This window comes from Phacochoerus africanus, chromosome X (genome assembly GCF_016906955.1).
Source record: "Phacochoerus africanus isolate WHEZ1 chromosome X, ROS_Pafr_v1, whole genome shotgun sequence".
NCBI lineage: Eukaryota > Metazoa > Chordata > Mammalia > Artiodactyla > Suidae > Phacochoerus > Phacochoerus africanus.
The window spans coordinates 107,312,534-107,340,492 of record NC_062560.1 but is presented as its reverse complement, the minus strand read 5'-3'; positions in this window follow the sequence as shown (position 1 = coordinate 107,340,492).

Below are 27,959 nucleotides of genomic sequence, written 5' to 3'. Positions count from 1 at the left end.
TGGATGATTTCCTCAGAATATCTAATTGATAACAGTTTTAATGTCAGAAGGTGGATGTTTGTTTAGAAGCATTCGGTTTCTTTTGAAATTTGTTATGGACTTGTGCTTATCCACTTTTTAAATTTAAATATATTTGACATACAGCACTGTATAAGCTTAAAGTGTACAATACATTGATTTGATACATTTACATATGTCAATATGATTATCATTGTAGTGTTGGAGAATACCTCCATTATGTTACATAATTCTCACTTATTTTTTGTGGTGGGAATAACTAAGACCTAATCTCTTAGCAACTTTGATATTTATAATACAGTACTGTTGACTATAATCACTATGCTGCACCTTAGATCTCTAGGACTTATGTATCTACTAGTTGCAGGTTTGTACCTTTAAAGATCTTTCCTATTCTCCCACCTCCAGACCCTGGTAATTACCATTCTACTCTGTTTTTACAAGTTTGGCTTTTTAAAATTCTACTTACAAGTGAGATCATATAATATTTGTCTTTGACATCTCATTTCTTCTTAAGCATTGTTATAGGTCTCAAGAAAAAGTCTAAATTGCTCAGACTAGATTTTATATCTTTGAAAAATTAGTTTCTATTCAAATTCCTAAATGGCAGCAATTTCCAGTCCTGTGGTCATAGTGCTCAAAGATAAAATAATCATCTTCTAGGGACCACAGAGTACAAAGCCCACCCATTTCAATGACAACAGATATCACACTATTGTGTTAACATGACTGCTACATTATATTTCCCTTTAATCATCATCTATAAGGATGAATCAATCTATTTCAGTAGGATATGACTGACTTACCAAAGTTTCAAAGCCTATGAAACACTTTGACAAGTCTGAATGAAACTGAATTCTCTTCATTTTAGTTTCAGGTTAATTATTTTCCTTTGCTACCATCCCCATTCAACATCTTTCTAGCATTATTTAGGTAATTAGTGCCTATCTCCTTTCAATAATAGTTTTCAATAGGCATTGTTGAGATTCTATTTCAAAGGTACTCTGAAAACCATACTTTATTGATTAAAAATGAAATACTAATATTAATAAAATGACTTATTAACTATTGTTCTTTTTTTACTATTATATAAACAAAGGGATGAACAAAGAGCAAAATATTTAATTTGAGATGATCATTTAGCGCACATTCTACATCTATAAAAAAGCAAGACTGGCTGGTTGTACTCACAAACATAACACATACATACACACAAAACAAAGAAAATAATTTAGCAAAAGAAGGAAAACAATAACCATAGAAGACTATGGTTCATCACTGATTATCTAAAATGTATACTGTAGCAAAGTAAAGCTTCAAAAGCAATTTGGAGGATATCTTCATAGACAGATAAAATCACTCTGATATAGGAAAAAGAAAGAAGCAGAATTAACTAGCAAGCTGCAAGCTTTGGTTGACAGATTCTTTTTTATATTCTATTAGAGATAAATGGTATCCTAACAAAGAGAATCACTTTCTTCCCAGTTTATGAAAATCGACCTAGGAGGTAGAGGATCTTCAAAATAACAATTGAATTTAAACCCCTTTCCCTATTACTATATTGATTATATTCATGTGAAAGTTAATATTTAGGCTACAATTTAGGTGATATATTCCAATTCAGAGACATCAAATTTTCATGAATACAAATTCTAATTTGCTAGGTTTCAAATTATTATTGACAGTGCCTAAACATTCCAGAAATGTTTCACCTAAATTTTATCTTTTTTTTTTTTTGTCTTTTTAGGGCCTCACCCACGGCATTTGGAGGTTCTCAGGCTGGGGGTCCAATCTGAGTTGTAGTCACCAGCCCAGAGCAAAGCCACAGCAATGCGGGATCCGGGCCATGTCTGTGACCTACACCACAGCTCAAGGCAGCGCCAGATCCTTAACCCACTAAGCAAGGCTAGGTATTGAACCCAGGTCCTCATGGAAGCTAGCTGAGTTCATTAACTGCTGAGCCACGACAGGAACTCCCCATCTTTAACTTAATGAATCTACCACTTAATAAAAAATACACATTCTAACATGTAACACATCAAATTTTGACTTCTTTTTGAGACCCTTATTCCATTAACTCATAGTATCAAATTACCACATTTGCAGACCTGGGAATAAAACAGCTCCTGACATTTCTAGAATATACTTGAGAATTTTTCAAATGTGTGATTTTTGATTAAGTTTACAGTGCCAAACTGGTCTAAAAATTATTCAATCCATAATTATGAAAGTAAATTGTATAGGCCAATCTATGACTATAGTGTATTTAAGATACACTCAATAAAATGCCCAGCAACGTACAGAAACATCTGCTCAGAACATGTTTGATTCAATAGTAACTTCTGTAGTCAAAAAGGAGAAAAAGTATGACATTGTAGTAGAATTAGTATTTACTGAAAAAATGTTCTTTCTTGACCAATTTAAATACTTATTGACAAGAAATCAAATCAGTTAAAACTCATACTTAAGATTGCAAGGCAAGTAGTTTTAAAAAGTTATCATTTCATCTTCTTAGATGAGTAAATCAGAATTTTCTGTTTTTAACCAAAACAAATAGAGAGGTAATTAGATGCTGAGGCATGAAAATAGTCTGTTCTCACCAAATATAGTTATAACTAGTGTTACAATAACTACATACTAATATATACATATATATGCATGTTTTTACATTTTATTTACTTTGTGGATCACTATAACACTTAATTTGAAAAAAAGGCTCCACTGCCAAGAATTTGTAAAACCTTTGATTTAATAAACAATAAAACTGGAAATAAAATTTGTCAGATTCTAAGAAGGCTCAATAGCAACAACATATATCAGTCTCTTCATATCCTTTATCAAGAGAGTGAAGAGCCAGATAAGAGAACTAAAACTTATGGACAATATTTACAACGGAATATAAGCAGGTGGTAAAAATTAGTTGATACCAGATAGGTATGGTTATCAAGAAAGCAACAAGAGTGGTGTCCAATGACCTTGAGGATGGAGAACTTTGAAACAGTTAAGAGATATTTCCTAGAAAATGCAGTGGACCAATTTGTTAACAGTAAGCAGCTTAAAATGGAAGGTATTTTTCCCCTTTCCAACAGGAGATGGTTAAGAAGAACTGAAGAAGCTAAATTAGTCTAATTCTTATGAACATTTACATATGCCTCCACTAGACCTCACATCTAGAACAGCCCTATACTGAGGATGAAATTCTAGAGTAGAATAAAAATTAAGATAGGGATAATAGAGAAAGAGAATCTATTCAAGGTGGGAGAAGAAAATAAAGCTTGGAAATCTCAGACAGTAAACAGTAATATTTTCTAACACTATAAGAAAAAAACAGGAGGAGGAAACCTTTTAAGTTTACAAGAACTTTCCAAAATATTGCCTCTTTTTAAAAAATTAAGAAAATTAATTATAAAGCAAGAGAAAATTATCAAAATTAAATCCTATTCAAATTTACTATAAAAGTAAAACAGAATGGGAGTTCCTGTCGTGGCGTAGTGGTTAATGAATCTGACTAGGAACCATGAGGCTGCAGGTTCAATCCCTGGCCTTGCTCAGTGGGTTAAGGATCTAGCATTGCAGTGAGCTGTGGTGTAGGTCGCAGACGCGGCTTGGATCCCGAGTTGCTGTGGCTCTGGCGTAGGCCGGTGGCTACGGCTCCGATTAGACCCCTAGCCTGGGAACCTCCATATGCCATGGGAGTGGCCCTAGAAAAGGCAAAAAGACAAAAAAAAAAGTAAAAGAGAATGGGCAGGATAACTTCATCAAAGACAATAAAAGCACTCCAGAAACATATGCACCCAAAGCAGATCAAAACTGTAAACTACTATTCCAAAATAAGCATGAAGATTTTAAAAAAACAACACAATATATTTTAAAAATCAGAATTATTAACAACCTAAAAAGAAGATGAAAAAATTTAGAAAGATTAAAAGTAAAAGTAAAAAATCATTTCTGAAGTGAAACTATATTCACAAGGCACATAAGCATGAATAAACAAAATAGTTAATTTCTTAAGAAAAATAAGACAAAAAAAAGGAATTTTTTAAAATAAAGACTTGAAAATAAAAAATACTAAAAAGAGAGAGACGAATACAGATATTATATTATCTCTAATGAAGAAAAGCAAATTAAGGAAACAAACAAAAAAAAACTTTAAAAACCTAATTCAAGAAAATGTTCCTTAAAAAAATTTTTTGAAACTACATATTGAAAGAACATATTGTGTACATGAGAATATTGACACAGAAGTACAAATACCATGATATATTTTATTAAAATTACAAGATTTTAAGGAGAATAATATCCTTTAGGCAACTAGAAAGAAAAGTACTTATAAAGGAAAGAAAATTAAATTATCATCAGACATTTTTGACAGCAATGATTTATGCCAGATGAAACTAGTAACATTTAAAAATACTCAAGGAAAGAAATGTAAGCCAAGGATTTTATATTCAGCAAAACTAACTTTCATAATAAAGGTTTTTTTTAAGTGCATAAGCTTTCAACAAAATACAAGAAATCCACTAATATTGTGTCCAATAAATCCTTCCTGAGGAATCTGATAGACAGCCTGCTTCACACACGAAGTGACTAGAAAGACCTTAATATAAGAATAGGCTGTAAGCATTAAATATTTAGTTACTGGAGTTCCCATTGTGGCACAGCTGAAATAATTCTGACTAGTATCCATGAGGATGAAGGTTTGATCCCTGGCCTTGCTCAGTGGGTTAAGGATCCTGTGTTGCCATGAGCTGTGATGTAGGTTGAAGACACGGCTGGGATCCTGCATTGCTGTGGGCTATGGCATAGGCCAGTAGCTGTAGCTCCAATTCGACCCGTAGCCTGGGAACCTCCATATGCCATAAGTACAGCCCTAAAATAAAAAACAAACAAACAAACATTTAGTTACCTGCAGAACTAAGGCTAAATTAGGTATGAAGGGAGAGAGAATATTATGTGTTATGCGATGGTTTTATGTTTTGACACTAAAGATACAATACAACCATTTTAAAAATGATGGAAAATAGAGTACATGTAAAAAACATTTTAATGTTTCGGTAATCAAATTGGAGATAGTAATAATATTGTTATTCTGAGACTAATAAGTATAAAATTAGAGATTTTAAAAAGTGAGTAGTTATACCACATTCTAATTTTATCAACCCCATGCTATGTCCTTAAGGAGCAGAATTTTCAGTGTAAAAGAAAGGAGATAATAAATTTTACAGAAAGGAAGTTAAATAAAACTCTACACTCTTGAACATGAATAGGATATACATATTTTTGTTAAAAATCCATATTGAAGAGTTCTCTGGTGGCTCAGTGGAATAAGGATTCTGCAGTGTCACTTCTATGGCTCGAGTTTGATCCATGACCCAGGAATTTCAGCATGTCATGGGCACAATCAAAAAAAAAAAAAAAAAAAGAATCCATATTGATACTCCTATCCAATTCAAAGACACTGATGTACATATGCTTAAGAATCTTCAGTGGCCAAGATGGCAGAGTAGGAAGATCTTCAACTTATACCCTCCCACTGTCATACCAAAATTACAATTAATTACAGAGCAACTATCAATGAGAATTACCTGAAGACTAGCAGAAAAGATTTTCTACAACCAAAGACATAAAGAAGGAACCACAGCAAACAGATACAGAGGGTGGAGATACAATATAATCAGGAACCATGCCCCTGGATGGGTGACTGACAAACTGGAGGTTAATTACAATTGCAGAGGTTCCCCCAAAGAAGCAAGGGGTCAAAGCCCTACATTGCATTCCCAAGTTTGGGGATCCTGTACCAGGAAGAAGAGCCCCCAGGATGTTTGGTATTGAAAGGGACTTACTTTCAGGAGAGGCAGAGGGCTGTGGGAACTAGAGACTCCACTTTTAAAGGGCACAAACATAATTTCATAAACTCCAGGACGGAGGTTAGAGGCAGTAATTTGAAAGAAGCCTGGGTCAGACCCACTTGCTGATTTTGGAGAGTCTCCAGAGAGGCAGAAGGCATTCGGGTCTCACCCTGGGGACACAAACAATGGCAGCAGCCATTTTGGGGATATCATCCCACCACGAGGACTCTGGTGCTGCCAAGTGCCACTTTAGAATCCTTTCTCTAGCTAATTAGTGCCAGACATAGCCCTGCCCTTCAGTTGGTCAGCACCAGCCCAGAGATGTCCCAAGCCAAGCAGCCAGCTGGGTGAGGACACAGCCCCACCCACAAGCAGACTGGCTTCTTGGGGACCATCTGATCCCCCAGATGCCACAGGACATGGCCCAGTACACCAGGGGGCCCAGGACCCAGCCCCACTTACCAATAGGCCAGCACTAGTCTCACTACCTGGATCACAATCCCGCAGACTCCCTGTGCCCCAGCCCTACCCATCTATGGGCCAATATCAACTCCAGATCCTCAGGACACTGTAGCCAGAGACCCTGGGACACAGCTCCATCTACCAGTTAGTTGGCACTAGCCCTAGAGCCTGTCCTTACCAACCAGTGGTGGCATCAGATCCAGGACACCCTGGGGCCACCCACTAGCAGGTTGACACCAGATTCCGGATCCATGAGCACCACAGAGCCTAGTACCCGGCTCTGCCCCCAGTGATGGGACACAAAATATAGACACTGAAAAAAGAAAAAAAGAAAAGATCAACGAAAATAAGAGCTGGCTCCTTGAAAAGATAAATAAAATAGCCAGACTCATCAAGAAAAAAAGATAGAGGGCCCAAATAAATGAAATGAAATAGAAGTTAAAATCAACACTACAGAAATATCATAAGAGATTACAATAAACAATTATGCACCAATAAAAGGGGTAACTTAGAAGAAACGAACAAATTCCTAGAAATGTATATCCCCCAAGATTGAGTCAGGAAAAATAGAAAATACGAACAGACCAATTATCAGTAATGAAATTGAATCAGTAACCAAAAAGTTACATAAAGTCTAGAACCAGATGGCTTCACAGGTAAACGCTATCAGAAATTTTTAGAAGAGTTAACACCTATCCTTCTCAAACTATTCCAAAATATTGTAGAGGAACCACTAACTGTTAAATACTTATGCTATGTCCAAGATGGAGTCACTCATGCTAAGCTATCCCCTTCCCCACTGCCCTACAAGTTTTAACAGCTTCCTTTTCTTGAGCATTCTGACTCTCCCAGAAATGTAACTTAAACTGACCAATCAGAACCTATCTGCTCAATCTGAACTATACAACGAAGCTCCAAGGTTTCTTTGTACATGAAATAAAGGAAATGACCCTGTATTGGCCAATCAAATCAGTTCTCCCCAGGAGAGCTTCCTCATTCCTATGTGTCTCTGTCTATAAAACACTTTCATTTTGTACAGCTCTTTGGAGCTTCTTTCTATTTCTAGACTGGATGCTGTCTGATTAATGAAACAATGAATAAAACTAATAAGATCTTAATAACATATTGTTGGTGAATTTTACTTTTCACAATTCTGAAGAACTTAATTCTTATGTCTTATGTCAGAATTTTATGTTGATTTTTAACAAAGGCCATTGCAAAACTGATGGAGCAAGAAGCATAATTTTTTTCATTTTTTAAATTGTTATTTCCCCAATACAATTTTTTTTCTACTGTACAGCATGATGACCTAGTTACACATACACGTTCACATTCTTTTTTCTCACATCATCAGGCTCCATCATACATGACTAGACATAGTCCCCAGTGCTACACAGCAGGATCTCATTGCTAATCAATTCCCAAAGCAATAGTTTGCATCTATTAACCCTAAGCTCCCAATCCATCCCACTCCCTCCCCCTCCCCCTTGGCAACCACAAGTCTATTTTCCAAGTCCATGATTTTCTTTTCTGTGGAAAGGTTCATTTGTGCCGTATACTAGACTCCAGATATAAGTGATATCATATGGTATCTGTCTTTCTCTTTCTGACTTACTTCATTCAGGATGAGTCTCTAGTGCCATACATGTTGCTGCAAATGGCATTATTTTGTTCTATCTTATGGCTGAGTAGCATTCCATTGTGTATATATACCACATCTTCCTAATCCAAATCATCAGTCAATGGACATTTGGGTTGTTTCCATGTCCTGGCTATTGCGAATAGTGCTGCAATGAACATGCGGGTGCATGTGTCTTTTTTAAGGAAAGTTTTGTCTGGATATACGCCCAAGAGTGGGATTGCTGGGTCATATGGTTGTTCTATGTATAGATTTCTAAGGTACCTCCATACTGATCTCCATAGTGGTTGTACCAGCTTTCATTACCACCAACAGAGCAGGAGGATTCCCTTTTCTCCACACCCCCTCCAGCACTTGTTATTTGTGGACTTATGAATGATGGCCATTCTGGCTGATATGAGGTGGTATCTCATGGTAGTTTTGATTTTCATTTCTCTAATAATCATGGATGTTGAGCATTGTTTCAGGTGCTAGTTGGCCATCTGTATATCTTCCTTGGAGGAATGTCTATTCAGGTCTTTTGCCCATTATTCCATTGGGTTGTTGGCTTTTTTGCTGTTGAGTTGTATAAGCTGCTTATATATTCTAGAGATTAAGGCCTTGTCAGTTGCTTCATTTGAAACTATTTTCTCCCATTCTGTAAGTTGTCTTTGTGGTTTCTTTTTGGTTTCCTTGGCTGTGCAAAAACTTGTTAGTCTGATTAGGTCCCGTATTTGAAATAAAAAATCAAATGGAAATGCAACAAACAATGGGAGTTTGGGTGAGTAAGACTATGTAATATTTTATTCATGTTACCATAAATATTACTATGTAATATTTTATTCATGTTATCATCAGCCCAATCCAACTGTATTTTTTGAGAGGTGCATATCTACAGACACTTTAGTTCTGATTTTTAAAGTGGCAAGTGAAAATAGTGACCTAATAGTTATGTCTGTGTCTGTGACAGACAGAAAATAACAACTTTACTGATTTTGTTCTCAAATGAATGCAAGTTAAAAATAAACTCAGAAAATATCTGATGGGCTTTTTTTTATAAGGTTCTAAATACATCCACTAGTGAGTGGAAAGTAAAATTGGACATTTGTCTTAGGCCACATAGGGAGATTAAATGACAAAGGATGGCTTTCCATTTGTACTTGCCTTTGCATGTGATTATATTCAAACTGCTGAAGAATTTTGTTTGAGCTAAGAAAAATAAGATTGACTGAACAGTGGGATTTTCCTTTAATTATCCTACACCATTCTTTTAAAAATGTTTCGAGCCAGTTTGTTAAGACATACTGTCTTCATTATTCAGCAGCATGGATTAATAGCTGCTTAAAATAAGATTTTGAGAGATGTAGCATGAAACAGTGGAAACAGCAGGAACTTCAGGTCAAACTGAACTAAATTGATTTATGTTTCCTGTGTGCCTTGGGCAAGGTACCTAACCAATTTCCTCTCAATTTCTACATTTGTTAAATGGAATGAATACATTGCAAATTTATTGTATGCAAAATACCTAGCAAGGCAACCCACATAATATGTGCTCAATAAATTATAGTTATTGTCATTAACTTTATTTTGTGTAGTTTGCCCTAAAGGTAAAACAGAGACAACTGGGATAGTTACAAGAATTTAAATCATCTCAGCAAATGGCAATTACTCTTCAATTTGCCCTCCTCTTTCCTCAATCACCCAATCACCAAAATAAAACAACTCTAATTCTCAGATAACTTCTACAAACAAAAACAAAGAATTCTAAAACTGGGAGAGTGTTGTAGGTAAACAGTGTGATGGTTTCTTCTTTTCTTCCTTTAAGTCTAAGCTGTCTTCTCTTCTGTGGACTATACGAACTGTGGGTTTTAGTTTTATTCAGGTACCTTACTGAGGACTACAGCCCCCAGGATACAGTCTTTCATTGGCTCTGAGGGGACTGATCCCAAGGTAGAAAAGAAGCCAGTATATATATAATTTTGCCTAGGGAATTCAGGCAGTCAAGTATACATCTTGGTAAAAGGTTACTGCTTAGTCACAAGAATCAGATATCTCAGTTAATTATTCTAGTCCTTTTCTGTATATAGGAAGATACATGAATCTGAGTTCATTAAAATGTTTTCCTGAGATATCTCCAACTCTCTGAGGGATCTGTTTTTCATCCTGAATTCCTTTCACAGTTTACTGCCAGTCAGCAACTGCAGTGGCTAATGACTTAATCCTTGTAGACCTGGACAGTGGGCAATATTTCTTTGTTTTATATTCCCTTGCTGCTGATAGAGTGGGCTTCTTTTATTCTGCAAATCTATTGAATGTGATCACAAGCAATTTATTCATTATAATATCCATTCCTAGCAACACACTAGGAATGCTGACTTTGACTTTTTTATAAAAGAATCTATCTGATCATATGTACTGATACACACAAGATATTCATCAATTGTGCTGAAATGAATACCTGTAACTAGGAAGAACGTGAATTATGGAGTCACAGCCAAAGAAAATCACAGATTATTTTTTGGAGGCAAATAAGGATGCATCTCAAATATATCAATAAATATCTTAACCATCTAAGTTATCCCTCCCTTATGTTTAAAAATTGAGCTATCCTACATTAGAATCTGACACATATTCATAATAAATTTCTTTAGTGAGCATTTCCATAGCTTAGTAAATTCTGTATCTTTACTATAAAAAAACACAAAGTAAGAATAAAGTATGATTTAATAAAACATTTCTTTGGATGGTTGGAAGATAAGAAGATCCAAAATTTTGAGAATGCTACAATTATTTTCTAGAATTTCTAATATGAAAATAAAAAATGTTCTTTTCAAAAGGCACATACAGTACCTCGAAGGTATTAATTATCTTAAATTTGCAAGAATAAAGAACACAGTTAGATGCCAAGTTGCTATCAGGTGTTTCAAACTATCTGTCATACTGCTAACAAAAGAACTATTTTTATGATATGCATTTTTTTTTGTTTCTGCAAAGTTGTACCATTCAACAAAGGAAAAGAATCTAATAACTTTCATAAACTTTTACAGTTAACATTGAAGAAGTATGAAGAGCAATCTCATCCTTAATATCTGCATATTATCTGATAAAATTTCTGGGCCTGTTTCAGTTTTTGCTTTTCTGGAGAGGTTACAGAAGCAGTTTGCCTACTGCTTGTTACACCTTGCAGCTTTCCAGCTCTTATAGAGTTCTTGACCTGCTAATAATAATAGTAATTTTTAAAAGTCCATTCATAATAAGGACTTGTAAACTGTTGTGACAAGTGAAAGTTTAAAGGTATCCTATTACTTGATCTCTGCTCTTACTGCTTTAAATTTAATAAATGTGCTTAAATTTATTTTTAAGTTATTATTATCTAAAATTATTCTTAGTCTTATCTTTTAGTCCTGCCTTATTATTCTTGATTTTCAATCTCATGTATTAAATTTGTTCACTATATTCTAATTCTTTATTTTCTTTTATAATTTTTATCTTGTTATCTGACCTATATCCTTTATCTGAAATGTTATTATTTCATTATTTCAAATCTTTTGACTTTTATCCTTACTAAGTCTTAAAATTCCTTTTTAACAACTATGTTTTTAACTTAATATTTTAAATTTCTCATTTTATTCTTTTTTAAGATTGACTCATTTATTTTATTTTAATAATATTTCTTTTTGCTTTCACTTTTATCCCCATTGTGGTATGATTTTATAATAAATAGAAATAGGGGACATAGAGTAGGGTTAGTCAAGATAGGCCCCATCATAAACAGGAAAGATTTTTCTTTTTCTAAACTATCATGGCAACTACTTCTATGGCTCACAGAATGAATAGCCTAGCATTTTAAAGATTATTTATCAAAAACTTCAGACATCTGCAAAGTTAACCTTTTCCAGTACAATTTCTTCGCTCTCTGTACATATAGTAGTAGAACAGTACTACCTACTTAAAATCTCAGACCATCTAGGCTTTATATGAAGAATGTGTTACTACAACATGCATGGTCTCCTATTTATTTATTTCTTGAACAAATGTGAGCTCAGGCCTAACCTTTAAAAGGAAATTGATGGTATAAAATGTCAAACAGATATTTATGGAACATAGTAATACAATGGCCTTCTTCTAATAATATTTTCAGTTTGGTTAACCTCACTTCTCATCAGGGTCATAGCAAAGGTGATATTCAAAATATTTAACAAGTAATACAGTGCAGACTTCAATAAATCAGACTTGGGTACTGGGCTATCAGAACAGCTGCCAGATTAAATAACTGGTATACCTTTACTAGTCTGTACAGGTTCCCCTGGACCTATATCCTCCTTATGAGGATAAAGGAAAAACTGGCTTAGAAATCTGGGTGGGAGAGGGAATGTAATATCCAACTCTACTCAAAGCTCTATTAATTTATGAATACTGTTAGTAGGTAACCCAACTTAATATAGAATCTGGTCACGTGTAAGAAAGAAAGGCCTGTTTCCACAATTATGTAATTTGGGGCATATTTTCAGGGAAAGTTCTAGGGAGACCAAAGAGAAATTAGACCAGTCCTTTCTAATCTTTGAGGTATTTAAGGAAGAAGGTGCTGTCCCAGCAATTTTGGAGCCCATGAAGAGTCATAATAGCAGTGTCTTAAGATGTTATGAATATTCTATGAAGTCCCAAATTCAACTATTATTCAATCATACTGAAATTATGCCTCCTATCCAGTCTCACAAAATACCACCTTCTGTCATTTTCTCATGAAGGACACCAACTATTTACATGTCACAGTCTCTGAAAATCTTCCCTGTGCCTACTTTAAAGCTTACCCACCACCCTATTTCTAGAACTTTGATGTGCTCTAGAGAGTCTTCTAACTTTTTGGTTTTATTCTGTAACACATGTAATTTTTGTGTGTCTCTAAATAATCTTTTGGAAATATGATGGAAAATGAATAGTAAATTTATTCAAAACACTCTTCTACAACATATTATATACAAAATTACAAGCATAATTATCCTTAATTTAATTTTGATGTTGCCAGTGAAAGGGAAACTTCCCCTTCTACCCCTCACACAAGACAGAGTAACAGTACAAAAAGAAACAAATTTTAATTCATGCCCATGGCAGTCTCATAGAAGTGAGATCTAAGAAATGGCCAACACAGGAAGTTTTTTATACTTTCTAGACAAAGAAACAATGAATCTGTGAGGCATTGAAAGGACAAAGAAACTTAAGATTTGGGTGTCAAGTTAGTGAAGAATCTAAACAGAGTCTGGGATAGGGGCAGTAAATTAAAGAAGTAATGAGCTTTGTTTATATAGGCATTTAGGTCCCAAATTTTCTTTGATGATAAGGGTGTCCTTCTACCTCTAGATGCAGGGAGTTTTCCTTTCACATAAGAGATTTATTTCCTGCTTTCAGGGTGACACAGAGGAGGGTCAAAGTGTCCCTCTTGCATTGGTTATTTCTTAAGTCACTTTAAATCAAAATAATCAAAATGCTGTTGATGCACATTTTGGGGCAGCCTGCCTAGGGTCCCCAAAATGAGTATCTAAATACAAAAAGTTCCTACTTTTCCTCTTCTAACAATAGAGTTTACCATTTTGCCTTTGTGTGTGTGTGTGTGTGTGTGTGTGTGTGTGTGTGTGTGTGTGTCTTTTTAGGGCTGCTCCTGCAACATATGGAAGTTCCTCAGGCTAAGCAGTCAAATCAGAGTAGTTGGCAACCTACACCACAGTCACAGCAATGCTGGATCTGAGTCATGTCTGCAACTTACACCATAGTCACAGCAATGCTGGATCTGAATCATGTCTGCAACTTACACCACGACTCATGGCAATGTTGGATGCTTAACCCACTGAGTGAGGTCAGGGATTGAACCCACGTTTTCATGGATATTAGTCGGGTTCATTACCACTGAGCCACAATGGGAACTCCTCCATTTTGCCTATTTTTAATACCTCATGGAGCTCACTTCAACCAGAGAATATTCTGGTGTGGGTTTAGCAACATTTACATTAAGATATACTTCAATGGAACTGTTTGAGAAGGGACTAGAGAAGTCTATACTCTGAGTTTACTTAGAAATATTTGAGAGTTGCTTTTGCTTGTTACAGAATTTTAAATTACTTATGTAAGATTATTATTAAAGAGTCAAATCATATGAATAACAGCTATACAGCTAGAAATTTCACAGAATGTATTAATCTGGAGAGACACATACAGTCTATTAAAATATAACATTTCTTATCTTTGAAAAAAAATGTCTCAGGTAGAAATAACCCTGAACCTAAGCTTTCAATAGCTCTGAGTTAGTTAATATATAAGTGAAATGGATCTTGATGTCCCCACAGCTTTAAATTCCTTATTGTGCATACAGTAGGTAATTTAAAAAGCTGAATATGTATAATGTTATAGTAATTATATTTTATAATTTTAAAGATCATTTTCTTTCTGTTTATGGAGCACTGCTTAACTAACATGTAGAGATTATTGTTCAAAATCAGTCATTTTGTTTGCTGAATGCTATGCTAGTTAGACTTGGGTTGAATCTGGAAATGTACAGGGATTTACAAAAAGAAGTAACATTATGTAGGTAACCCTTTCCCCTATGTGAGCTTTAACATGCTACAAAATAAGAGCAATCTACCTTGATGTTTTCTAAGGTCCATTGCACTATAACATTCAATATTTCTATGATTCTATGTTATGAACTTTTCAGAAAATAAAAAGCATATATGATTAATAGTAGAAAGTGCTAATTAGAGTTTGTTTCTCATCTCATTGTAAATTAATAAAATGCCTTGCCTCAGTGAAGACAAAGTTACATGAAGCCAATTTAGGAACAACTGAAATAGTCTTAAATGTCCACTACCAATGTCTCAATTGAGTTCAGTCATTGAGTGTTTCAGTATGTTAGCTGAAAGTGATAACAAAATAAGCATTAATACCATGGTTTTCTTTGAATCAAATCAGTCTAAAAGACATTTTACTAGAGATTTAATAGGATGGACCTTCAGGAGAATGGAATATTCTGGAGTATTGTCCTCAAGTGTGATATTCACATTATAATCACTTGACCGTCTTGTTAAACATACAGATTCATATGCTCAATCGTGCAAGATTTTATTTCAGTGTCTCAGAGGTAATACTTGAGAATCTGTAGTTTAATTGGTGTGAGAAATGATTCTGATGTGGCCAATATATTGACTACCCATGAATACCACTGATATGGCATCTGAGTGGGGCGATAGAGTATAAGGCCTTGATTTCTGACAGCTAGATTGAGGGCATTGGGTATCCTGTGAATAGAAGTAAATAAGAGACCCTGAAAGTATACTTTTTAAAAGTGTTACTAATTTATAGTATTTCTCGAAGGGTAGTTGAGAAAATGTTTTTGCATGGAAGCATAAATGAGTTATTTTTACTTCCTACTGCTGTTCTTTAGGGATGAATTTAACATCATTATATCCATGTCCTCTATTACCACAAAACTAAGGAGGTAGAAAAATCTGGGATAAGTTCTCCTCTGAAATCCTGAAATAATAAGAGTAATAGCAAACATCTTATAATAATCATACTGTATCAGACACAATTTGAACTATTTCTTGTGAACAATCTTGCAACAATCTCATAAGTGCTAAAATATAAAATAAAATCTTGCAACAATCTTATAAGTGCTAAAATATTCTCATACTTTATGACCTTGTATCATGTTTTACTGAAACAATGGGGATCTTTAGTCAGGAAATCCTTTATATTCCCACAGTTATCTGCACATACACCTACCCACATTTGCACCAATGGCCTCTTACTTCTTTCCTGCTACAATGGAGAAAGTATTGCTTCTACCAAAGATCTGTTTCTCCATCTATGTTTGTCTATGTATCAAAACCATTTTTTTCAGTTTTGTTCTGGATCACATCTCCTCTCACCTTCACAAGGAGATTACTCCTTTAGTTCTGACCCCTTTCAGGCATCATTAACTTCTTTATCACTACATAGCCTGAAATCTTGCACCATAAAATAAATTATCCTCTGACCACATATCTAGCCAGTGCCCTTTTTTTTTCTGTTCTGCTTCACAATCGGGAATCTAAAAAGAGATATTACAAATTCTGTGCCCACTCTCTCTGCATTCCTCTAGCCCCCACCCCTCTGGCTTCTGTTTCATCTTTCTACTGAAATGCTCCTATCAAAGTCACCAACCACCTCTATGATGACAAACAGAACTGGCACTTTTCTTCCTTCTTACTTCACCTCTCACTTTTTTAATGGTTCTTCCTCCTATAATTCATGTGAGAATACCCAAGAGCTAAGTCTTCAGCTTTCTGCTCTTCTATCTGGATATTGCTTTTCTAGGTGAGTATCCATTTCTTTAGCCTTACAAGAGGAAGATTTCTATATTACGCAAGAGGAAATTGTGGTTCAGAAAAAGAATCTTGGTCTAGGTTATAAAGGTTCGTAATCATTACAGAACATACTTTCATTTTTCTCCAGAGTTTATGCTTAATTACATGCCAAATTCAAAACAGAAGTGATTTGGGCATAAAAGCATGGGATCTGGAGTCAAATCTGGTGTTTGTTCAAACCAGATCTCTAGCATTGACTAGCTGTGTGACTATGAGTTAATTATGTAATCTCTATAACTTAGTTTCCTAATTTGTAAGGAGGATAATAACCTGCTTCATAAGATAATTAAATGAGTTAATACATGTAAAGTTTTAAGAACAGTGCTGCCACATAGTAACTGCTTAATAATAGTAAGATATTATTATGTGATTCATATAGTTTTCTAATTTTTTTTTGTGAGTTTATCTGTCCTAAACTTGTTACAAATATCTTAAGGACAGGGACAACAACTAATATTTTGATAGATCCCCACACTCCACTACCACAGTGCTTAGTATAATTAAGAAGTCATATAGGGAGTTCCCGTCGTGACGCAGTGGTTAACGACTCCGACTAGGAACCATGAGGTTGCGGGTTCGGTCCCTGCCCTTGCTCAGTGGGTTAACGATCCGGCGTTGCCTTGAGCTGTGGTGTAGGTTGCAGGCGCGGCTCGGATCCCGCGTTGCTGTGGCCCTGGCGTAGGCTGGTGGCTACAGCTCCGATTCAACCCCTAGCCTGGGAACCTCCATATGCCGTGGGAGCGGCCCAAGAAATAGCAACAACAACAACAACAAAAAAAGACAAAAAAAAAAGAAAAAAGAAGTCATATAGAAAACTCAATAAACATGTGAGGGGGAAGAACATAGTTGGAGCTCCTTCAAAGCCACATTCATAAATTATTGTCATTATTGGACCTGTCTGATGTTTCCCTGGAAGACCTCATGTGAAAAGCTTGTCCTTATTTGACCTGACTTAGAATCAACCAATACTAAAAACATCTCCACCAGGATTTGTTGAGAATAACCATAGAAAAGTGTTTTCCTAAGGCAATGGTTAATAGTTGGAACAAATAACAGACTAATCAAACATCCTAAAAGGAAAAGATGAAGAAAGAGATGTTCATAGGAATTTTGAAAGTTCCAAAATATCCCTGGGAAACTAAAAAGTGACATGTATGCCCAGGGCTGTGAAAATATCTAGGGTTATACACCCAATCCAAAAAGTTCTGAAAAGGTTTTAAAGTTTTTACTGCTGGATATCTTTAAGGCTCTGTGCAAGCTTAAAGTGGACTAAGTTAGAGTTGTCAATTAACTGGTAAATTGTGGAAGGAATTCTCTAAAATGTGTAGAGTCCTTCAGCAAAAACTGGAAGACTTATTGGTCCTAATTGTCTAAGGGAATCTCTGTCAAACCATTAGCTGACCACTAAGCTAAATCAATATTGTATTGTGTGGCCACATACAACACAAAATATGGACTTTTCAGAATTAGTTCAGGAAGGTCACACAAAATCAGAAATCAAACAATGTAATTATAAGCAGTAGAAACTATAAATTCTTGAAGGAGAAAGAATCTGATTTCCAGAGTTGCCACATTATATTATATACAATGCCCAGTGCTCTACAACAATAAAAAATATGAGGCATGTAAATAAATAAGAAATCATGATCATTACACAGGGGGGAAATTATTAAATAGAAACTGTTCTTAAGGAATCCTAGATTTTGGATTTACCATGAAGATATTACACCAGCTATTTCAAATATATTTAAGAAGTAAAGTCATATCTAAGGAACTGAAGGGAAGTATGATAGTGCTATCTCATCAAAAATAAATATCAATAAAAAGATAAAACAAAATAGAATTCTAAAAGATCATTATAATATCTGAAATGAAAATTTTAGTAGAAGAATTCAAGGGTAGATTTGATTGGGCAGAAGAAAGAATCAGTGAACCTGAAGATGAATCAATTTATATTATCAAGTCTGAAGGAAAAAAGATAAAAGAATGAAGAAAAATGAACAGAGCCTCAGAGCTCTGTGGATCATCATCAAGAATACTAACATAGGCATAACTGCAGTCACAGAAATACAGGAAAGAGATAAAGGGTTAAAAAGAATATTTGATGAACTATTGGCTGAAAATTGCCTAAACTTCATAAAAAACATTCATTTACACATTCAAGAAGCTGAATTAGGAGTTCCTGTTGTGGCGCAGCAGAAACAAATGTGACTAGTAACCATGAGGTTGTGGGTTCCATCCCTGGCCTCACTCAGTGGGTTAAGGATCTGGCATTGCCATGAGCTGTGGTGTAGGTTGCAGACGCAGCTCGGATCCTGCATTGCTATTGATGTGGTGTAGGCCAGCGGCTATAGCTCTGATTTGACCACTGGCCTGGGAACTTCCATAAGCCATGGGTGCAGCCCCAAAAAGCAAAAAAAAAAAAAAAAAAATCTGAATTAGTTCCAAGTAGGAGAAACTCAGAGATTCACACCTAGATACATCATAATCAACTGTCAAGCAAAGACAGAGAGTCTTGAAAGTGGCAACAGAGAAGCAACTCATCGTGTATAAGAAATTCCCAATAAGATTAGTAATTAAAATATTTAAAAACATATTTAAAAAAAGAGTCAAGAAAACAGTGGGATGACATATTCAGAGTGATGAAAAGAAGAAAATATCACTAAAAATTCTGTATCTTTAAAAAATAAAGAAAAATGAATACTTTCCATATTTACAAAAATGTACAGCTCACACCAGTAGATCTATCCTACAGACAATAGTCTTTCAGTCTTACATGAAAGGACATAAGATAATAACTCAATTCCACATGAAAAAATAAAGGGTACTCAAATTTAACTACATAGGTTAAAAAAACAGTATAAAGATATTTTTTGCTTGCAAGATTTTTTTCTTTCCTATCCAACTTAGAAGTCAGAAAGTAGTGGTGTTCCAGGGACTGAAGAGAGGAGAAAATGGGATTATCTAATGACAAGCATAGGATTTTTGTGGGTTTTTTGGTATACTGAAAATGTTCTGGAAATAGGTAGTACTAATGGTTGTCCAACTTTCTGAATATTGTAAAAAACACTCTATTGTATGTTACAAAAAAGAGCAAAACTGAATTATATACTTTGAAAAATTAATGTGAGAGAGTTCAGGAAACTACATTAACTTTTGCATAGCTGTCCTGGGAGCACAAAGGTGACGGAATCCTCAATGGGGATTGAGATGTAGCCAGATCAAAATGTACCTTAGCATAAGGTATTTGGAATTTACCCTGAAGGTACTGGGAACAACTGAAGAACTTTTAGAATTAAAAAAAGTATTTGCATTTTGAGAGAAATTATTTTGGAGTAATAATTCCTAAATTATTTTATGATACAGCTCTTCTTAAATAGAAATGCACTGACAGAATATCAAAGGGATGATGAACTGAAATAGGTGCTGAGCTTAAAGCAAATAACCAGACAATATCAGAATAGTTTGTTGCATGAAATGATTAAAATATGATCCATAATGATTTTAAAATAGAAAGACCCTGTAATGCTATTATATTTAAAATTAAAATATTATTGAGAAAATGCTCAGAGTACTTTACCTTATATTATAAAGGTGGCATGAAAATTCCAGTAACTGAAGCATAGGAACAGGGTTTTGTAGCTATCAACAACCCCTTTTTATTGGAAATCATTATTAAGTTGAGATTTTGAGTCGTATTCTCACATGAGCACAACATCGAATATATAAATATTATTTTCCCCTGCAGATTAATATAAAAATTCCATGTATTACCTGTACATTATGACCAAGGGAAAATGTTGAGCTCCATGTTCTGCATTATCCAATGACCCTAATTTGGCTGCTCAAGAAAACTCATTATTTTATCTTGGAATTTTCATCTGCTGACTTTATTGAAATAAACTGTCTAATTTTTAGTAATCTAGCTTTTTGCTTGTTTGATTCAAATATCGTCTACTACACAGAAATATTTTTCCAATCTATGTAGAAACAATTTGTGTCATTAATATATTTAGAATATAATAAATATTGAATGATAAGGCAAATAATGTTGAAATAATTAGATATAAATACATAACATAGATAAACCTCCATCAAAGAGACAAATCATTAATATAAAAGTTTGCAAAAAGTTTATTTATGTGTAATGTGACTATCATTACTTTTAGTCATCATTCATTCTTAAACTATCACTCATTCTTAAATTATCAAATAAAACAAATACTGTATTTTAAAATGCTTAGTATATTGCTTGGCTATATTTTTAATATAACTTTGAGAAGGAAAAATATCACTAAAGTCAACTTTTTTTTTCAGGAAAAAATATTATCACCATGTCATAGCATGCTATTCTTTCTGATAACATGGTCGAGAGAATTTAATTTAGAATGATTCCAAGCTCTGGTTTGGGTGACTGAGTAGATAGCTTTGTCATTTACTGAAACAGAGAAAATCAGAAGATATTTAAAAGCAAAGAGCTCAGCTCAGTTCTTGACATGGGTTTGATATCCCTGCAAGACATCCAGGTGGATATATTTAATAGGTAGTTGGCTGTGCATGTACAAATTCAGGACAGAAATTTGAGCTGGATTCATCGATTTTGTAGTCACTAGCATATAAATGCTAATTGAAGTCACAGGAGTAGACACAATCAGAGGAGTGTAGAATCAGAAAAGCAGACCTAGAAAAGAACACTGAATAATGCCAAGATTGGTACTGAATATACATCTACATAAATAACAACGACAACAACAACAACGACAACAAAACAGTGGAATAATCAGACAGGTAGGTGAAAAGCCAGCTATTATTATTAGGAGAAGGAATGAACTGGTTTTTACGACTGACTGAAATTGAGGACTAAGGAAGACAGATAACTCCAAGATGACTCACGCGTTTTTAACTTAGGCGACTGTTGGGGAAGGGAGGGCATATTGGTATGATTCCCTGAGATATGGAGGAGGAACTGCTTTTTTTTAAAGGAAATTCTTAGTTAATTTTTAATATACTTAAGTATATGAAAGTTTTCATAAATAGAAGAGAATTCATGAAAAATGTATTCATCTGGTATTTAGTTGTTTTCTGCATAGGGAAGCTTATATCTTGACTATTAGATAAAGGATATAGGTCAGATAACAAGATAAAAATTATAAAAGAAAATAAAGAATTAGAATATAGTGAACAAATTTAATACATGAGATTGAAAATCAAGAATAATAAGGCAGGACTAAAAGATAAGACTAAGAATAATAATTTTAGATAATAATAACATTGACCTGCTAATAATAATAGTAATTTTTAAAAGTCCATTCATAATAAGGACTTGTAAACTGTTAAGTGACAAGTGAAAGTTTAAAGGTATCCTATTAACTCCTTAAGGTATAACCTGGTTTATCCTGATTTTCTGTAGCATCTTATTTTTCTATCATACCCACAGTATCTGATGATCATGCAACATTTTTATGCTTTCAAATACACGTACTTATCCTATTTTGTGTTTACCCAAGTTATTACATACCCTCTTCTTGACTTACATTAAAAAAGATTTATCATGATTTATTCTGAAGGGAATTCTTCTGATATGAATTAGGCCATAAGTGTTCTCGATTGGGCCATTAAATGCAGTTGTCAAATACTCCCATATTTTTCCGCAAATCAAAAAAAATTTATACCTAAAACAAGAAGTTAGAACATGCACTGTATTGTCTCTCAGGCTTTGTATTATCTGGCTATTAGAATGAAGATGATAGTCTTGAAAGCACCAATGAAATGTTAACATTTAAAGTTGATCTATTTTTATTCTTGGGAACTTTTATCCAAGCCAACAAAAGATGTATGAGTTACATACACATATGCGCCCTAGTGTCTTGAACTTTACATTTAATTATTTTGTAGTTTTTAAAAATAAGAGCAGTCTAAGTCTCTCTGTGTATATGTGTGTATGTATGTGTATGCTGAAAGACATACTCAAGAAGCTGCACATATATAACCTGGTTCATTTACAAGGGATCTAGTCTCTATATATCTATCTCCACTGTCGTGCATAATGATTGTTGTTGTTAAAAACATTAATGACCTTTGAGCCCTTGTAAGATTCTAAATCAGCGATTCTACTATGGTTGTTTGACTTTACACATATAGAATTAATCTAATACTCAAACTGTTTTTCAACAAGAACTAAAAGAATTGTTTAATACTCCTTTAAAGATGTTCACTCAGAATCCCAATTTCCTCATCACATCAGTCAATTTCAGACTATAAATCGCATTATAATTTCTAGCATCAGGGAAATCTCTTTGTAATAAAGGAATATGCTCTCACATACCATTATGTGCATACAAGCAATACACTGACCTGTAATGTACTTGAATATAAGGTAAAATGTATTGCTTAAAACAAAACTTAAGTAAACTCTTCAACATAAAATACCTATTATAAACTAGATTTGTCATTTGATTTCTTTATGGGGTGAATAATTTAAATAATGTTTATCTGCCACAACCTCTACTTTAGAAGAGTTCTGTACTTGAAAGACTAAGAAAATACAACAATATAAAACAGACCCCATGACAAGAGGACAGGGAGTACTGGAAATAAATGAGCCATGCTAAACCCAGTGATATTCATCTGCAACAGAAAATGTTAACAGCTAATGGTTGTGATTTGAACTTATCATTGATTTTCATTTCTTTGCCATAAATTGCCCACATGCTATTAGCAGCAGGCCAACCTAGTTGCTACAGTGCCCTTCTCTAACTATAAATTATAAGCTTTAAATCAAAAAGTGCTCCAGTGACACTTGAAGGTTATACTATTCTAGTTGTGTTGATGAACTTTCTAAGACCATGAAGCATCTTCAAGTTAAACTCAGTGAAAACACTGAACACGATGTTCAAATTTTTTTTGTTATCTAACCATGCTTTGTGTGCTAATGTTTAATGATACTATCAACACAGAAATTCTGAGCTGAACTCTACTAGATAGTAGAGTTTTGACTTTTCCCAACACTTCCACTAAAGTAGAAATAGAACTCATCAGAAGCACTTTCATAGTCTTAACTATAGTTATTATATTTTTATCTATTCATTTGGTTGTTTTGTTTTCTAATTGTGTAAAAATTCATAATGGAAAACAAATTTAACTTTTAAATGAAGTAGATATTAAAGTTGAGGACATTTTCTTAGTCAATATATAATCTTACATAATAGAAAATGCTTTTCAGTTAATGCAGATGAAACTGAAATTCGATATAAGATTTTATTGACTATCAGGGGGATAAAAAGCAAGAATGAGTCAGTAAGGATGGTTTTGATAGTACAATCCTGAATAATCAAAGAATGAATAAACAACACTAGGTTTTGCAAATTTTCAGTACTCATTTACCTTAGAGCAAGGGGACAGATGAGATGTTTTCTGAGAAATTTTTGTAGATCTAGTAGTCTATGTGTCATGTAATTTCTGAGACATAGTGTAGTAATCAGCTTTCAACATGACCTCACCTTCTGGTATTCTTTCTCCCTTTTTCCCATCATCTTTTGGATACCTGTTGTATTGTGAGTAGCACTATGGGAAGGTCCATGAGTGGAGACATTAATCAGTTAATGTCTTTGGCCAACAACTATCAAAGAACAGAAGCTTGTCAGCAACCATGTTGTGAGCTTAGAAGTAGATTCTCCAGCCTTGAGATGACTATAGCTCTGACTATAATTTCATGAAAGACTCTGAGCTAGAAGAACCCAGTTAAGCTGCTCCCAAATTCTAGACCCTCAGAAAGTTATGATAATAAATATTAGCTTTATTAAACTGTCTAGTTTGGGGGCAGTGTGTTGCACAGAAATATATGACTAAAACCCTCTGCATAACACCTTTTTACATACTTTATTTCATGATACATTATAACATGTAGAGTCTTGAAAGGAGAAGGATATGATATTTCAAACACTGTTATTACCCAAAAAAACCAACTGCTTTAAGAATTTGAATCTTCAAAATAAAAAAAAATCATTTTTTTTTACTTGGTGGTCTTTGAGAAGATTGTCTGTTCAATAAAGTAGTAATTATCACATTTCATATAAGTCTTGATAGAAGGTTCATCCTATGGTTTTTCTTCAATAAAGAGCAGTTTAGAAATAACATTATCTTGCTGTCAGTAAAAGCCACTTGATATATTTATTACAATGATGTAATCAGTGGTAAGGTTTAAAGGTAATAAAAGTGGTGTCTGAAAGTTTTTAAAAGTGATTATCAAATGTTAGACCATGAAAATATTTTTTAAATTTATAAATCAATTCCCAAATGGATTTTTAAAATAGAGCCTTTACATATCATTTGGGTAAAAACATGAATAGGCAGTACAAATCTTCAGTAGATGACAAAATATTTCCTTGTTGCAGTACTGTGAAGCATTGCCAAAGAACTTGAGGACAGTTTGAAAACCATTGGTTAGAAGAGTACAAGTCTACCTAGAAATATATGTTTAGATTATGAAATTTAGTTTTTATAATGAGGTGAAGTTATAATCAGTATTTTAGCTACATAGACAAGACCAGACTTTTTTTAGCTTGCTTCTTTAACACTATTATTTCTCATTTTTAAAATATTTTCTATTCTTTTGAGTCAGGCACCATATACAATTTTGTCCTGATTGCTGACATCGCCTATCACTAGTAAATTATGTACAATTACATGCTAATATAGCAGACAATTTTGAAACCACTTTTATTTCTGTCAGCCCAAATACATGTAAATGTGAATGATTAGATCTTGCTTTTTATCTGCTTTAAAGATAGTATAATAGGAACAGCTAACACTTTTATGATGCTTACTATTTGTCAAGCTGTTTTCTAAGCACTTGTAATACCCCAAATCCTATGACTTTGGTATTATTGTTGTCTCCATTTTTTTTTTTTTTTTTTTTTGATGGGGAAGTGAAGGATACAGCACTTCAGTAACTTGCCCTGGGTCATACAGCTAGTAAGTGATGGAGCTGAATCCAGAGTCTGCCTTCAGAAATAATGTGCTTATCCACTAGGCTGCATTAACTCAGGAGCAGTTAAGTCCAGAGTTCTGGGTTAGCCGCAGCACACTTCAGAGCTTAGATGGTTATTCAGTTATTTTCCTTCCACTCAGAGGTCTTCTTTGCCTCCCTCAAACCACCATTTCCATCCTACTCCCACAGAATAAGCATATCTCTGCCACTGCATGTATACTTCTGTATTAAAGTTACTTATTTTTATGTTTGTATAAGTATAAACAGTGAGATCTTTGAAGAAAAAAATCATGTCTCATTTATCTTTATATTACCATAATTTTGTTTAGCACAGGGTCTGATGCTCTGGAGGTACTTAATGTTTGGTGTACTGAGCTAGGCTGAATTCTAGTGTATATATCATGAAAAATTACTAATACCACACCCAATGTGTAAAACAATGATCTATTAAGTGCTTATGATATGCAAGGCACTGTACTATACTTTTACATACATATTACTATATTTTATTCTTACAATACTTGTGAGGCAAATATTACTATCACCATTTTACTCAAAAAGAGACTGAGGCTCAAAACGATTAAGTGATTGTTTGCCTCAGGTAACAGCTATGAAGTGGTAGACTCAGTTCCCCCAAACCCTAGTCTGTCAGGCTCATAAAGCCTATCCTCTTTACCTACTTAGTACACTGCTCCAAAAGGCAATTTTGATAGGAATTCTTCCCTGATTCCTGACCTTAAATTTTTGAAAAGCCAAAGTTTATATCCAAACTTCTGAATATTGTATATCACCTTAGCAACTAAGAAACTGAGGCTAGTCAGAGGATCAAGTGATTTCAAATAGTGGAGTACGTCCAGAAAGGAACATATTAAAGACATTAGGACAGTGTATACATGATCCTTCAGAGCTGTGCAATACACTTATGATAAAGTGACAGTCTCCTTTTCCATTCAGCCATTGTCCCTTTATTCTCACTGCAATTATAGGTAAAAATGTACTTTATTCACGTTAAGGTAGGAAAACTTGCATTCCGCCAAGAGTAAATCAAGGGGGAAAAATGTTATTTACCCAAGATGTGGTTTGAGTTGGAGAAACAAGGGAAATACATTTTGTGACAAGTATTGGGAAACATGAGTGTAATGAAAGACTCGAACCATCTATTCTCCATAGCAGAGCTAAGGAAAAGGTTGTTATTTAGAACCTTATAAAATATTTTTACGGGGAGCTTCCATTGTGGCTCAGCAGTAATGAACCTGATTTAGTATCCATAAGGATGTAGGTCCAATCTCCGGCCTTGCTCAGTGGGTTAAGGATCTGGTATTGCCCTGAGCTATGGTGTAGATGGCAGACTAGGCTCAGATCCAGTGTTGCTGTGGCTGCAGTGTGGGCTGGTAGTTTCAAGCCCTATCCTGGGAGCTTCCATATGCCACAGGTGTGGCCCTAAAATGACTATATAAATATATATATAGTCATATATTTGTGTGGCCCTAAAATGACTATATATATATATATATATATATATATATATATATATAGTCATATAGTCATATATTTAGGCAATATATATATATATATATTGCATAAATTCTTTGTATGTATTTTACAGACTATACACATGTACAAATTATACCATATAGACAAGGAGTATTATGAGAGCTGAAAAACAATGTTAACCTCCTAAAAGTAAACCTATAAAATGGAAGCTTACTTGATTAAAGGTTGACAAATATGTAACATAATTTTATTTGAATTTTACATCACACAGAAGGAAATGAGAAAAGAAAAATCACATTCTTTGTATCTTCTAAGGTCAATAAACTTTCTTTAAATACAACATAGTCCCAATGACAAATTTTATAACAAGGGACCTTTTCAGTTCAAAGCTGAAGAACTGATATGAGGTGTAACAATTATAGAAAGATCTGAACATTTATCCATCCATTATAGGTTCACTGTAAGGATTGAACAAATACTTATTTTTTAGAATAAGCTAAGAGAACTAGCAGATGAAGAAAGAAAATGCTCAAGTTAAATTTCATGACAAGATCCTTGATGATTTGATATGGCTTTATCTACATTAGAAAAATCAACAGCTGTATATTTCATTGGGGAATTCCTTACAAGCAATGATGAGCAGAGAGAGAGAAAAAAAAAGAAGAAAACAAAGCAGTCCTTTACTTTTACTTTGAAGAAATTCCTCAGTCATTTCGGTCTGCTTTCCTTTGGACAAAATCACATGCTAGTTTTATTCATACAACTTTTTAGACAATGGTGAACTTCTGATGACGGAACTATTCTTAGCTCTTCACTAAGTTCGTGATTGACAGGAGGCCAAATTCAAACAGAGTTGAGGAGAAGCTCTATAATGTATGTCTCTCTTAATTAGACAAATGTATAAATTAAAAGATAAAGCCCAGAGTATTAGAAAAATATCTAATTCTCTAATTTCATTATTCAGGCTACTTTGAGGGTCTATGCACATTAATATGCTATAGCAGGCATTGTGCTTTTTTGGTATTTACTCCTAAGTAAGTTGTAGTCACGCATACAAATACATGGTTGGTTGCTAAGTGGCTTGTATGGTTCTGCTGCAACATGCTTCCCATGGCGTTTTTTTTTTTTTTTTT